Below are 13,058 nucleotides of genomic sequence, written 5' to 3' on the forward strand. Positions count from 1 at the left end.
ATGCATGGAATGAATCCCGAAACTCAAGACTAGGCACATGCAATGACTTATAGCTATATAAAGCATGCATTATTTGATCATGAAGTATAAAGACAGAGCCAAGGCAGTCCCAAAACATGAAGATTTCTAGTTCAAAGCATGGCCAAAAAGTGCTAGCAAGATGGACTAAAGTAGCATGCAACTTTGACTAGCAAACATGGTTTACATGGCAAGTGTGTGAAGCATATGGAATCTCACAAAACCAGAAAAAATCAGTGAACAAAACATGTGAAAATAGGCCCAAATAACCACTGAAATGAAGCCAACACGTGCAAAAATGACGAGTTACTTTAGAGGGCCATGCGAGGAGTTATTATGCACATGCAAGATAGACATTTAGCATGGCATAAAAAACCATGAAAATCAAATATGATGGTCCTAAAACTCACCAAATTGACCCTGGAAAGTGACTTCAAAGCATGCAAAATAGGGTCTCTTTGGAAGGCCAAAAATGACCACCAAACAAGTCAAGGTGAGAGCGGGTCACCCCCCTCTGATTTGGAGGCTTAAAACAATGTGCTAGCCACTAAAAATTCACTGGATTTCAGTGGCTAGAAGGCCAAACCAAGCATGCAACAAGAGCTTAGGTGTAAGGCTCAAAATAAGGGACAATCAAGCATACAAGGAATCATATGACCTCAAATAAAATAATGCCCTTAATAAAACATGAAGATGATGTCAAAAAAATCCTTTTTCTAGTTTATAACAGTCTCAAAAATGAACATAAATAGGGCTAATCTATCATGCAAAAATGGCCCTAAAAGAGAGAATAGAGACAAGGGACAGAAGATGGCCCCAAACAGTGAAAAGACCTTTAACAAAGTTGAAGAGGGGCTCAAAATGAATCACTTTACAGTTTATGATAAAGTCCAAAACAGCTCACAAGTAGGGCTATAATATGATGTATAAAAAGGCCCTAAAAGAGAGATAGAAAGCAAGAGGCAGTATCTGGCCTCAAACAGTGAAGAGCCCTTCAACAAAGTTGAAGAGGGCCTCAAAATGAAGCACTTTACAGTTTGGCTCGAAGCCCAGAAATGCTTACAAACAGGGCTAACATATCATGCAAGAAATAGCCATAAAAGAGGGATAAAGAGGCAAGTGGTAGCAACTGACCTCAAACAGAGGAGAGCCCTTCAAAAAAGTTGAAGAGGGGCTCAAAAAAAGACATTTCACAGTTTATGAACAAGTCCTAAACAGCTCACAAATAAGCCTAAAATATCATGCAAAAATAGGCCTAAAAGAGAGTTTAAACACAAAGGGTAAGGAGAAGACCTCAAACAACAAAAAGTCCTTGATCAAACATGAAGAAAGGATCAAAATATGACTATTTCCAGTTTGGGTTGGAGCCCAAAAATGCAAGAAACAAAGGCTAACCAATCATGCAAAATAAGGCAAGAAAAGGGGAAATAGGGACTCACCCTTGAAGAGAAGCTTTCCAGCAGCTTTTGGTCCAAATTTCTGAGCTTTTAACCTTTGAAAATGGCCTCCAAGGTGCTGGAATGAGTAGTGGAGGTGTTGTGCTATGGGTTGTAGTGCAAATATGCAAGAAAATATGGACTTTTAGCACCAAAAGAGAGAGATATATGGAGATGTATGTATAATTACAGCCCAAAAGCTTCTCACCCTTAACAATGGAGGTGGAGTGTATGTTATATAGGGAGAGAGGCCCAGGAAATGGGGGGAAAAACCAATTCAAATTTCCCCCCCAAAAGGCACCCCCCCGGATACAAAATCTGGGGGGAAACAAATTGCACAGCTGGAATACACTTAGAGGGAGGATCATGGCCGACCAGGTTCAAAAGGTTCAGGTGGCTGGCCGGCCACCCCCCTGGCCGGCCGGCCAGGGGCCAAAAGGGTCAATCAAAATTGCTGGCCGGCCACCCCAAAAAGGTGGCCTCCCATGTGTGCACAACACAAATATGTGGTCAAAACCCAAAAAATGTGAACCAGGAGAGAGAAAAGCCAACTTTTTAGAGGGGTTCAAAAGGGTCAAGGACAATTACTGGCCGGCCTATACATACTGGTGGCCTCCTAGGTGTGTACAACACAAATATGAGGTTTAGGGCTAAAGAAAGTGGCCCCGGGATGGTCAACATTAGCTTTTAAGTGAAGAAAACAGGCGACGGAAAGAGGCGACGGAAAGCGATGAAGAAATAAAGCTGGCTTTTCAAAAACAATTGTTAGCCTCCCACCCTCCTACAAGCTTCCTAACAATGAAAATAAGGCCTCCACCAAAAATGAACCAAAATGGATACAAAACGGAGGTTCGGGGACCAAAACGCGCGGCCCGGGCCCCGAAAACAGGCTGTTAAGCACCGGAGGTGGCGTTCGACCACAACGTTGGTCTCTCGGGCCACAGTGTTCCTCAAAATGGAGGAAACAAGGTGTGTACCAAAAACCGGAGCAAATGGAGGTGGTTAGGCGGTCCCGAACCGAGGCACACGGCCGTCGGCTCCGAAAAATCGAAAACCGAGCTCCAAATGGGAAAAATGGCCTACGACCACGAAACGTAGCCTACGGCCACTGAGAGATGATCTACAAGACCTCTCTCTCCCTTTGGGAAGAGAAAATAGAGAAAACAGAGCCTGGTTCGCAAACCGAGGCACGCCACGAAAGAGTCCGAAAGTTCGAAGGCAAGGCTCGCAGCCGAGACTCTGAAACTTCTGAACGAGTACGATATGCAATATCACTGAGTGCTCAACTGGTGACGTCTGAGTCTTAAGGTCAGTCAAAAATGGGGTGCCTACAGACGCGCAGGCACGTAGCGCCACGTCAGCAAGCCACATCATCGACACGTGGTGCCACGTCAGCAAGGTATGCCACGTGGCTGCCACATGTCCCAATCCGGTCATCGACACATGGCAGTCCAGTCAATGCCACGTCATCTGCCACGTCAGCAGATGAAAGAGAGATCCAGTGCTTCGCGGCTAAGGTGCAGCCGCAGATCTAAGGCGAACAAAATGTTTTGGCTAGATCTAAGCTATTCGGAGTCCATTTCTGGTGATCCAATAGTGCTTTCCAACTATTTGGAGTATTCCGGACACATCCGTATGGTTAGATTTTGGAATAGGAGTTTTTGTAAAAAGAAGGCAGATCAAAGTGGCAGACAGCATGAGGTGCAGTGGACGAAATATTCCATGAACTTCTGAAAATTGCAATTTGGCCCATAATTTTTTAGAAAATTATGGTGTGGCCCAACTTTCGGGGATAGTTTTTAGTGAGGTCCCTGGAAATGCAACGAAGGTTGGTCCTAGCTAAACGGGCCGTTCTGGACGCAACCGCGAGGTCAGAATAGTGAAATTCTAAATGGTTTTTTAAAAGATTGTCAAAACATAGGAGTTTGTCATCTTCAATAGTTGAAGGAAGGTTGCCGGATATTGTGGAACGCTGCGGATTCACTGAAGAGGTTAGAATGGGCAGATTCTGACCAGATTGGACAACCAGATACAGATTGAGATAGATCATTGGAGACCAAAGAAGATCAGGCTTGGTCAAATGGCAGATCAAGGGAGATTAGGATTGGTCGAGTGCGATTAGAGGATTGTAGAGATGATTATCTTCAGAGTTCATTGGAAGATCTGGTTCAATCAAAAAAGAGGACCATTTATCGACAGATAGATGATTTGGCAGCAAGTACAGACTCAGGGAAATGTTGTGGCTGTTGGAGCTACTGTATACGAGTAGGTACTAGTGGTATGTGGACGTGTAGAACAATAGTTGCAGAGGAGTATACTAAGCGCAGAAGCACAAATGCAGACGTGCAGCAGTGCAAGGGTATGCTAGAGTGTCGTACAAAGACGCGAGAAGAGTATGCAGCAGCGGGTTGTTGAAAGTTCACAGGAATTGCCAGACAGAGAAATTAAGACGGGTGAAACGCAAGAGTGCGTGCCAAGGAGTGGCAAGTCTTTTTTCTCTATGGTGGTTTCTTAAGTTCCATGGCAGCATAGGATAGAGTTAATGTAGATCTCTTAAGCGAGCTCGACTCATGGAGACCAAAAGCCATGGGTGCGAGCATTATGCAAGGAATTGCATAGCTGACGATGCTTTGACAGATGGAGCTACTGTCAACCATCAATCTACTGGACAACAAATCAGGGATTGCAAAGGCACAGACAACAAGCGTATGTAGAAACGGTAGGAGGTTGTTCAGAAGTGTAGAGGGCAAAGGCTGATAGTTTAGAGGAAAAGCTCCGAGCAAAGAAAATCGAGGATGCTGATGGGACAAACGACGAGTTTTCTATTACTCCAATGACTGGTTCTACGAGATAAGGCATGGCAGTCAATGGCATCTCAGCAGGGGATGCGGGACATCTAATAAGGGGGTATCAGATATCTTGGTTGCGCAAGTTCAAGCATAGCAGGTGAAGACATCTGAGACAGGAAGCGTGGAAGAGATCTGTGGGAGATAGGAGCAGAGGCTCTCTCCAAATCAGAGAGTGGTGTGAGTTGAGTTGAGGATGTAGGATTCCCTCCTCCTTTTGTATCTCTGGTGTATAATCTCTAGCTTCAGGGGATGTAACGTCTCAGTGAGGAGACGCAGCCTATGTTGAAATTTGGGTGTGACAAGATTAGCAGCAGTGTGTGCAGTAGATCACCTCACATGGGTTGAGGGGGTGATTTGTTGATATCACCCCATGTGAGGGGTGATTTTCTTCTCCATGTGAAGACAGCTGTAACATGTCAAGGAAGGCAGCTGCCAACCGACAAGCCGCAAAGGTGGACGACCACCGAAAGGAGAAGAAGAGGGCTGGCAGCCAGCTCACATGGAAGACTCTCTCACCTACCATTATGTGTATAAATGGAGAAGGTGAGAGATGGGAAGAGAGTGAGAACCGTGAGAGAGAACAACAAAGACAGTAAGAGATGTGAGGCGGAGAGACCGTCTCTCTCGATGTGCGCGAGGGAGACGGGTGAGTAGCTGAGTGAGGAGAGAGTGAGCTCCTCCTCTATTGTAATCTTTCTGTAATCTGTCCATTATTATAGTGATAACCGGTTACTCTCCCGTGGACATAGGCTTTGAGGCCGAACCACGTTAAAAATGATGTCTCCTTGAGTGTGGGGGTGTTTTTCTGCTTGGCATGATTTCTATAAGGTCTTGGGCGGGATCCTAGATCCCAACATCTACCAGGACCACCATAGTAAAACTAGTTGCCCTAATCACCACTATTGCCAATTTGAATATCATAGCAATTGGATTGCTCAGTGAAAGTGCCAACATCTTTAGGAGCTCTTAGATTGTTGGAACCATCTACAATCTGGATGTTTCTGAAGTAACTAGCTTTGCCAAACCCTTCTTCAGGGAAATGGCCACTGCCCATTTAGGTGGTGGTGGTGTGTTGCTCTCAATCATTGATGCACTATCGGCAAGGTACGAAAACAAGAAGGCTGGCCAATAACCCAATACATAGTCATTCCCAAATTGCATCCACCAGTTACCCTCTTTTGGGTCCTACCAAATAACAACACCCATTATTAACAAAATCAAAATGATCAAAAAAAGAAATGCTAGGGATATAGAATAAGTTATTTAGGAGAAAGTTTCGTTTGTGTTTTAACTTATTAGTTGTTGGTCTACCTAGTGAAACTTACCATTTTTATGTTCATGTTTTTTAAAACAAGAGAAATTTCAATTAGTGACAAATTTGGATCATTGCTACACAATCATTTTACTTATGTATTCCTAAAAAATGACTAAGAAACTAAAATGAGAGGACTCAATTCATTCTGGACATAGCTCACGTCACATTAAATTTGAATTTACACCATACATTTCATTTTCTAACTGTTTTGGGTCCCTAGCTTTTTTCTATACTAAAACTCTGTTCTTACCTAATTTTTATACAAGATTTATAATAAAAATGATGTGATGACGGTGGTTTTTTTTTAAAAATGTAAACCACTAACAGGCTTTTGCTTTAACTATATTTGTTTCTAAACTATATTTGTTTTTAATTTATCTAAAAAATTAAATAATAAATAGTTACTATTGCTAGGCGCACACACTGCCTCAGGCCCCACTACAATTATATATGTACACATGTACATGACAGTAAAAAATGATAGACAAAAGGAAAATAATGGATATAGGAGCATATGAGATATGTCAGAGATTCTGTGTAATCTGTTATACATAATTAAGTACACCATTATAATATGATAAGAAGATTGGGACATTTGTTTTTACTCTATTTTATATAGAAGTTCTTTGAATATTTAAATAAAAAAAGTGGGTAATATATAAAAGTCTATTGACCATATATATATATATACAAAATGTTACCTTCCAGACAAGTAGGCTGATATCATATTGGGAAGAACCATAAGCAGAAATAGGGAAGATGCTCGCCCCCATTGCTATTTCATTGTTGATTTGAACAAAGCCTGAACACAGGAGGTTGTAACACCCTGTGGCGTCATATGCATCACTCTGTCATTTACCCATTTCACTTTTCACATCAACTTATTTCACTCTTAAACATATATATATATAGAAAAATTAAAATACAAAAATTATTTAGGCAATTAGACACAGTTCGTTCACATGTAGTGGGTCTTATTTTTTTGTGAATCCTTTCTTTTTTGTGACATAGAAAGATGTTAAAATAGTCGCGCACACACAAAAATATATATATGTATATATATCAAAAATTGTTCAAGGCCACCTACGATGTGAGTTTTACACCAATGTGAGTATTGTATAAATTTTTTGTTTGGGTCCTAGTGTTGCTCATGTATATATATATATGGTAAGACTATAAACAAAAGATTAATCTTGAGAGAAGAATGTTGGGGAAAAAAATGAAGACTTATAGTTCAGTAGGTGAAAAGTCTGGTGTCGTTTTTTTTTCTCACAGAGAATAGGGAGCAAAATGAGAATGGAAGTGCAACACAAAGGGAAAAGAGACCAACAAAGAAAATGTGCAAATAAAAATAAAAGCGTATGGTGTTGGTCATATTTCTCAATGATACATTTATTTATTTATTTATTTTTAAATAACACTACAAATTTAGAAATTTTATCCAAACAATTACTCAAATATATGAATGTGAGCAATTTATGCCTAAAGGAGGAGTTTCCTAGATTGTATAGCTTGTTAGAGGAGAAAGGTAGCATTGTTCATCAGATTTACCAGAGGAGGGGTCATTCAAATGAGTGGAACTTAATGTTCAGAAGATCACTGTTAGCATGGGAGGAAGAGGAGGTACAAAGATTGTATATAGGGTAGCACCTACTCTCTCTTTGGAGTCTGGAGGACTATTGTTAGTGGGGGGCCAATCCAGAAGGGTCATTTACAGTAGCAGCAGCATGGGAGTGGTGGATGTCTTCAAAAGGTCCAACTCTTAGTGTTACTGAGGTCTTGTGGAAAAATTTTGCTCATCCCAAGGTAAAATTTTGTGGCTGGTTAGCTTGGAGAGGTACACTTAAAACTGCAGCTCTATTAAAAATTTTAGGAGTGTTAAATGAGGAATCAGATTCATTGTGCATCTTCTGTAAATCAGAGGAGGAGATAGTTCATCATCTGATGCTGTTTTGCCCATTTGCATGGAAGGTGTGGGCTGATATGATGAAGTGGTGGGGTCTGGTGTGGGTATTACCTGGTTCAATTGAGGATCTACTGCTCTGGTGGACAAGAGTCAAATTTAGTAAGGTGATTCTTAGAATGTAGAAAGTGGTACCTTTAGCTGTTTTGTGGTCATTATGGAAAGCAAGGAATGATGGTCTTTTTAATGGCAAACCAGTCGATTGGATTGAATTAGTAGAGTTGGTGAGGGTAAGGGTAGCACTTTGGAGTAAATTGAATATTTCGGGGATGCAGCATTCAGTGCAGGAGATAGTCACTAATCTTCATCAGATTATGGCTTGTGCTGGGAGTAGCAGGTTGCGCTTTGGTTGATGTCTTGTGTTGAGCTAGAGAATGGTTAGGAGCCTTGCCGCCACTACTGTTCTGGGAATGTCTGTGGTGATAGTGTTTCTTCTGGTCTATGAAGAAGGTGTATTACAGGGGAGCTTCTGTGGTATTGCTACTGCTACTTTGCTGGTTGGGAGGGTTGCTGCCATTACCCCTACTGTTCTGGGAGTGTTTGTGGTAATTATGCTTTCCTTCTGTTTGTGAAGAAAGGAGTTTTACAGGGGAGTTTTTGTTGTATTGCTACTGCTACTCTGTTGCTTTGCTGTTGTTCAGTTTTGTTTTTCTTTTTCTTTTTGGGCTGTTTCGATTGGTTCCTCACCAATCTTCGGTTTTGTCCCAGCTTTATTGTTGTAAGGTGGCATGTTTTTTGCTTTCTTCATCAATAAAATTTTTTGCTAATCAATATATATATATATATCAATGTGTGATTTAGACAATCTGTATTTTAAACAAACATGTATTTGTAATTCAACCAAAGAAAAAAAAATGTAAGTCAAGTGATCCAGATTTGGGATCCAGATTGTGCTATGAATTAAAGTGTATGGTAGAGACTGAATTAGTATATTATGAGATCCATATATAGAATGATTAGCAAAAAATTACAAATGGCCCCTTCCAAAATTAACTGAAAAAATAAAATTCATAACTGTCCTCCTATATAATAATAAAATTATCTAAATTATTAAATGAAAAACATTTCTAACATCATTAAAAACTATTAATTGAATTGTTGATTTATTAATAAAAAAGACTCTTTGTTATGAAATTAGAAAGGTCAAAAGACGAGATGCAATTTCTAGAACTACAGAGGACAATTCGTGTTTTAAGCAAATCTTAGGGGGTATATTGGTAATTTACCCTCTCTTCTTTTTTTTTTTTTTTAGTAGTAGTACAGTCCAAAAGTTAGATCCATTTTTCAAACTAAATGATGTGGCAATCTATTAGAATATCTAGACAACTCTTTCATCATGTTTTGTCCAATCATCAATCAATCATCTATTTTACACATGAGTGAGTGTTAAAAATGGATTTAAAAATTAGACTTCTATATCATTTTTTTAATACATAGCACCACTAGCAATACAAAAATTAAAAGGATAAATTATATTTAATACCGTTATACTTTTACAAATATGACACTTCGCCCCCATTTATGTTCAATTTTAACAGTTAATTCTTACATGTTAGTCCAATTATAATCTCTCTTTTTTGTCTGGTGTTAATTAGGTTAAAAGAAATTAACCTGTGTCTCACACGTGAAACTTTTTCAAGAAAAATTAAAACTAGACGTACCAAACTACAATTTTGGTGAAAACAAAATGATGAAGTGAAATTTTGAAGAAAAAAAATACAAAGATGCTAATTTAATAAGATGAGAAAATGCGTAATTCACAAGTCATATTTCTTTAGTCTCATTAACTTCAAATAGATGGGAATGTGACATTGCCTTAAATTACAAAAGGTTAATTGTCACAAATAAAAATAAAATGACTAAAAATATAAGGATGTGAAGTGTAATTAACTCTATAATAAGAACAAAACGCAAGAATAACAAGAAAATCTGCAATATAATCATAATTAATGTAAAAGTACCTGCCAACCAGCTTCAATGCTGTTAAGATCTAAAGCAAAAGAACCTCTCAAGATCCAGAGTTGAGACAAGCTGAATTCATTAGGCTGCTGGATTATGGGTTCCCAAACATTCATGGTTCCCTTTACTCCATAGAATTTGTCTCCTTCAACACAAGCTATTGCATGCTAAAACAACTCCAATAACAAAACCCAAAACACATTATTAAAAATCATTAACTGAAAAAAAAAAAGAAAATTGCAGAAAAGAATCCCTTTTCCTGCTTCCCCTTTTTTCTCTTTTTTTACCTCTTTCTTTAAAAAAATTATAAATGAAAAAATGTAATAGTGGGTGTACCTGGAGACCACCTTGATCGATGAGGTCAGGTTGAGTATTACTCAATGAGTTAACCTTAACCACGTTAATTAGTGATCAATTTCCTTTGAAAACTTTAATCAGCATTATCAATTGGATCAAATTAACACAAATTTCCAATTAAGGGTTGACATTGAATTAATTGAAATTACATAGATCAAATGACACAAACAGTAAAATGCACACACTGCTGATGTAATTTTCCACAAAAACAGGAAAAAATGGAGTTGGAGAGGAGAGAGGACCTTGATGGATTTAAGTGGAGGCTTGTTGAAGCCCTTCAAGTAATTGTGAACATCATCAAGCTTCTTACGAGAAATACTGACTCTGTCACCATAACACAGTGGCAGCACTAGTACTATAAGCTCCAATAACCACCACCGCTCCACCACCACAACACCATGAGTGATCATGATGATAAACACACTACACACTCTCAACAACACTGACTCTGCTGCTACTACTTATCCTAAATGAATTCATCTATAAAAATCAGGAATACAATAATACATACAGAAAACAGAATGAAAACTGTCGAGTAAGGCTCTGTAAGGATATTGGATCTTTCTTGGTTGGTGGCTACCATTTTGTTTTTTTCTCTTCCATTTTGCTTTGCAGGATCAGTTGAATTGGACTCAGCCGTGGATTTACTTGGTCAAATTTTTCTTTCCTCTCAGCAAAGTATGCTTTGCTAGCTTGCAATGAGCTGCCTGCTTTTTGGCTCTTTTGTATCAAATAAATTTTTTTGGAAAGTAATCAAATAAATGTAGTTCCCATATCTAGTGAAAAAGCTATGAAAATTCTATATGGTTTAGGGTAAATTACACTTTTAATCCTTGTTGTTCAAATCGAATTTCTCTTTGATTTATATTATTTTAATTTAAATAATTTGATCTCAACACTTTTCTACTATAGTTTTAGTTTGATCATTTTGTTCAAGTTAAAAGTTAAAATTAGGATAAATACATTCAACAAGACCCCCACCCCCTCCCCCAAAAAAAAAACAAAAAAATACTCAGAATGTTTGGACTAATATCGCCAAGTCTCGCACCTTTTTTCGAAAGAGCTTCATTGGGCTTCACTTGCTCTCGTGGCGAGCCGGTTTAAAGTCCTTGTTTTAGGCATTTAGATTTTAGTTAAAAATTAGGGCCTCTTTAAGAAATATTCTTATAATATTGAATTTTGTTTTAAATCTCAGTTAAATGACAGGCTCAATTATTTTAATTTTTAACTTATCAAAACTCATCTACATTCAGCCCTCAAAATCAAGCTCAAAAACAAAATTATTTTCGTAAGTGGAAGATCTCAATTATTTTGATTTTAACTTACCAAAACCCAATAAATCCAACACCTAATACGAAACCTAAAAGCAACACAATTTTATCAGGGAAAAGGCCCAACACAGTTGATTTTACTTCACCGAACTTCTCTCTAACCTAATTCATCATTATGAGAATAAACTTTCTCAGATCTTAATATTCTCTCGAGATACTTTTAGATTTTGTATCATTTCAAATTTAATTCAATTGGTTGATGACTTTATTTAAAAATTGAAATCTCCATTGTTTGTTGAATAATGGTGTGGATTGTTTATTTAATCATACTTTCATAGAAGAATTAATTGAATCTCAATTAGGAGCTCTTGGTTCAATTTTACAACTAAAAATGCAAAAATAATAATGTTAAAGTGATACAGTGATATAATTCATTCAATTTTTCTTTGATGTTGTAACTCTAGACTTTTTTTTTTATAGTATTTATTTTCTTGGGTAAATGGTTAAAATATAAAACAATAATTCTAGATTTCAGCCTTTTAAATTTTTGTAATAACTTTAAAGAGTTAATTTATCTTTTTAAGTGATATGTGAAGATACAATACCCCATATTCACTATTCGCTTTGGGCCTTTGAATGTTTAGGGTCGACTGTATATAGGAGTATAGGCAGGGCGGATTTAAAGAGGGTCTAGGGGTTCACGTGGCCCCTCCGGATTTTGGCAAACATTTTTTTTTATATATAAAGAAAATATTTTAAATAAAAAAAATTATAAAAATATTATTTAGAGTGAAATGTCAATCATATTTTTAAAGGAATAATGTTTGAGAGCTCGAATTTGGCCTCCCTAATCCCCCTAATCCCCAAAACGACGTCGTTTTGGGTTTTTTTTTTTTCTTTTCTTTTCTTTTTTCTTCTTCCATGTTCGACTTTGCAACAGCTCGGAAGGAGAGGGAGAGAAAGAGAGAAGAAGAGGGGAAGAGAGAAGAGATCGTCGCCCAGCACGTCGCCGCCGATCGCCCAGCCCGTCGCCACCGTGGCCCAGCCCGTGGCCCAGCTCCGATCGTCGCAGCAGCTCCGCCGTCGCCTCCGGCCCCGCCTCCGCCTCCTCCCACTGTTATGGCCCCCTCCAGTCCACTCCTCCTCCTCCTCCTCCTCCTCCGCCCTTCTCTTCTCCTTCTCTGCTTCTGAAAAAAAAAAATCAAGATTAGGGGGATTCGGGGGAGCTTGTTTTCGAGCTCCCTAGCACGGTTTTAAAGTTATGAGAACAATAATAGTTGTTTTAATTGAAAATAAGGAAATTATGTTGAGTCATATTATTATCTATAAAATTTTTAATATAATGATGATATCTATTATTATTGACATGCAAATATAATTAATCTCAATAAAGATATAAAATTTATTGGATTGTTAGTTACATTTGACATGTGTGATTCATCCTTCATGTATTTCTTTACTATTAATTGATGATATCACAAGTCAATAATAACGTAGTATTACTATTATATTAAATTAAATTTTTACTCATATTTTATATTTAAAAAAATTACTTTATCATTATATAATTTATTTTAAAACTTTTATTCATAACTTTTTTTTTTATATTGTCCATGATACATTAGTTACAAATAATATTATATATATATATATATATTTTTTTTTTTTTTTTTGAAGTTAATCGTAAAAATTTATGTCAAATATTTTTATAAAAAATTTCAGTATTGTAATTAATAAATATTCCCTTTAATTTAATTTTTTTTTGACTCCGCCACTAAATATAGAGATATAGTTTGGAGGCTTAAAATTTGATGCTGGTTTAAGTTAAATAGCCTTATGATTTCACTTCCACACAATAAAATAAAGGGCAAATTAGACTGACACTCTCTA

General features: G+C 37.6%; 1 pseudogene; it reads right to left on the reverse strand.

Moving 5' to 3' along the window:
• Positions 1-3,952: 3,952 nt before the first annotated feature.
• LOC114264280 (protein neprosin-like) overlaps positions 3,953-13,058 on the reverse strand; it is a 103,221-nt pseudogene continuing 94,115 nt past the window's right edge.

This window comes from Camellia sinensis, chromosome 2 (assembly GCF_055761805.1).
Source record: "Camellia sinensis isolate YWXY chromosome 2, ASM5576180v1, whole genome shotgun sequence".
NCBI classification, from domain to species: Eukaryota; Viridiplantae; Streptophyta; class Magnoliopsida; order Ericales; family Theaceae; genus Camellia; species Camellia sinensis.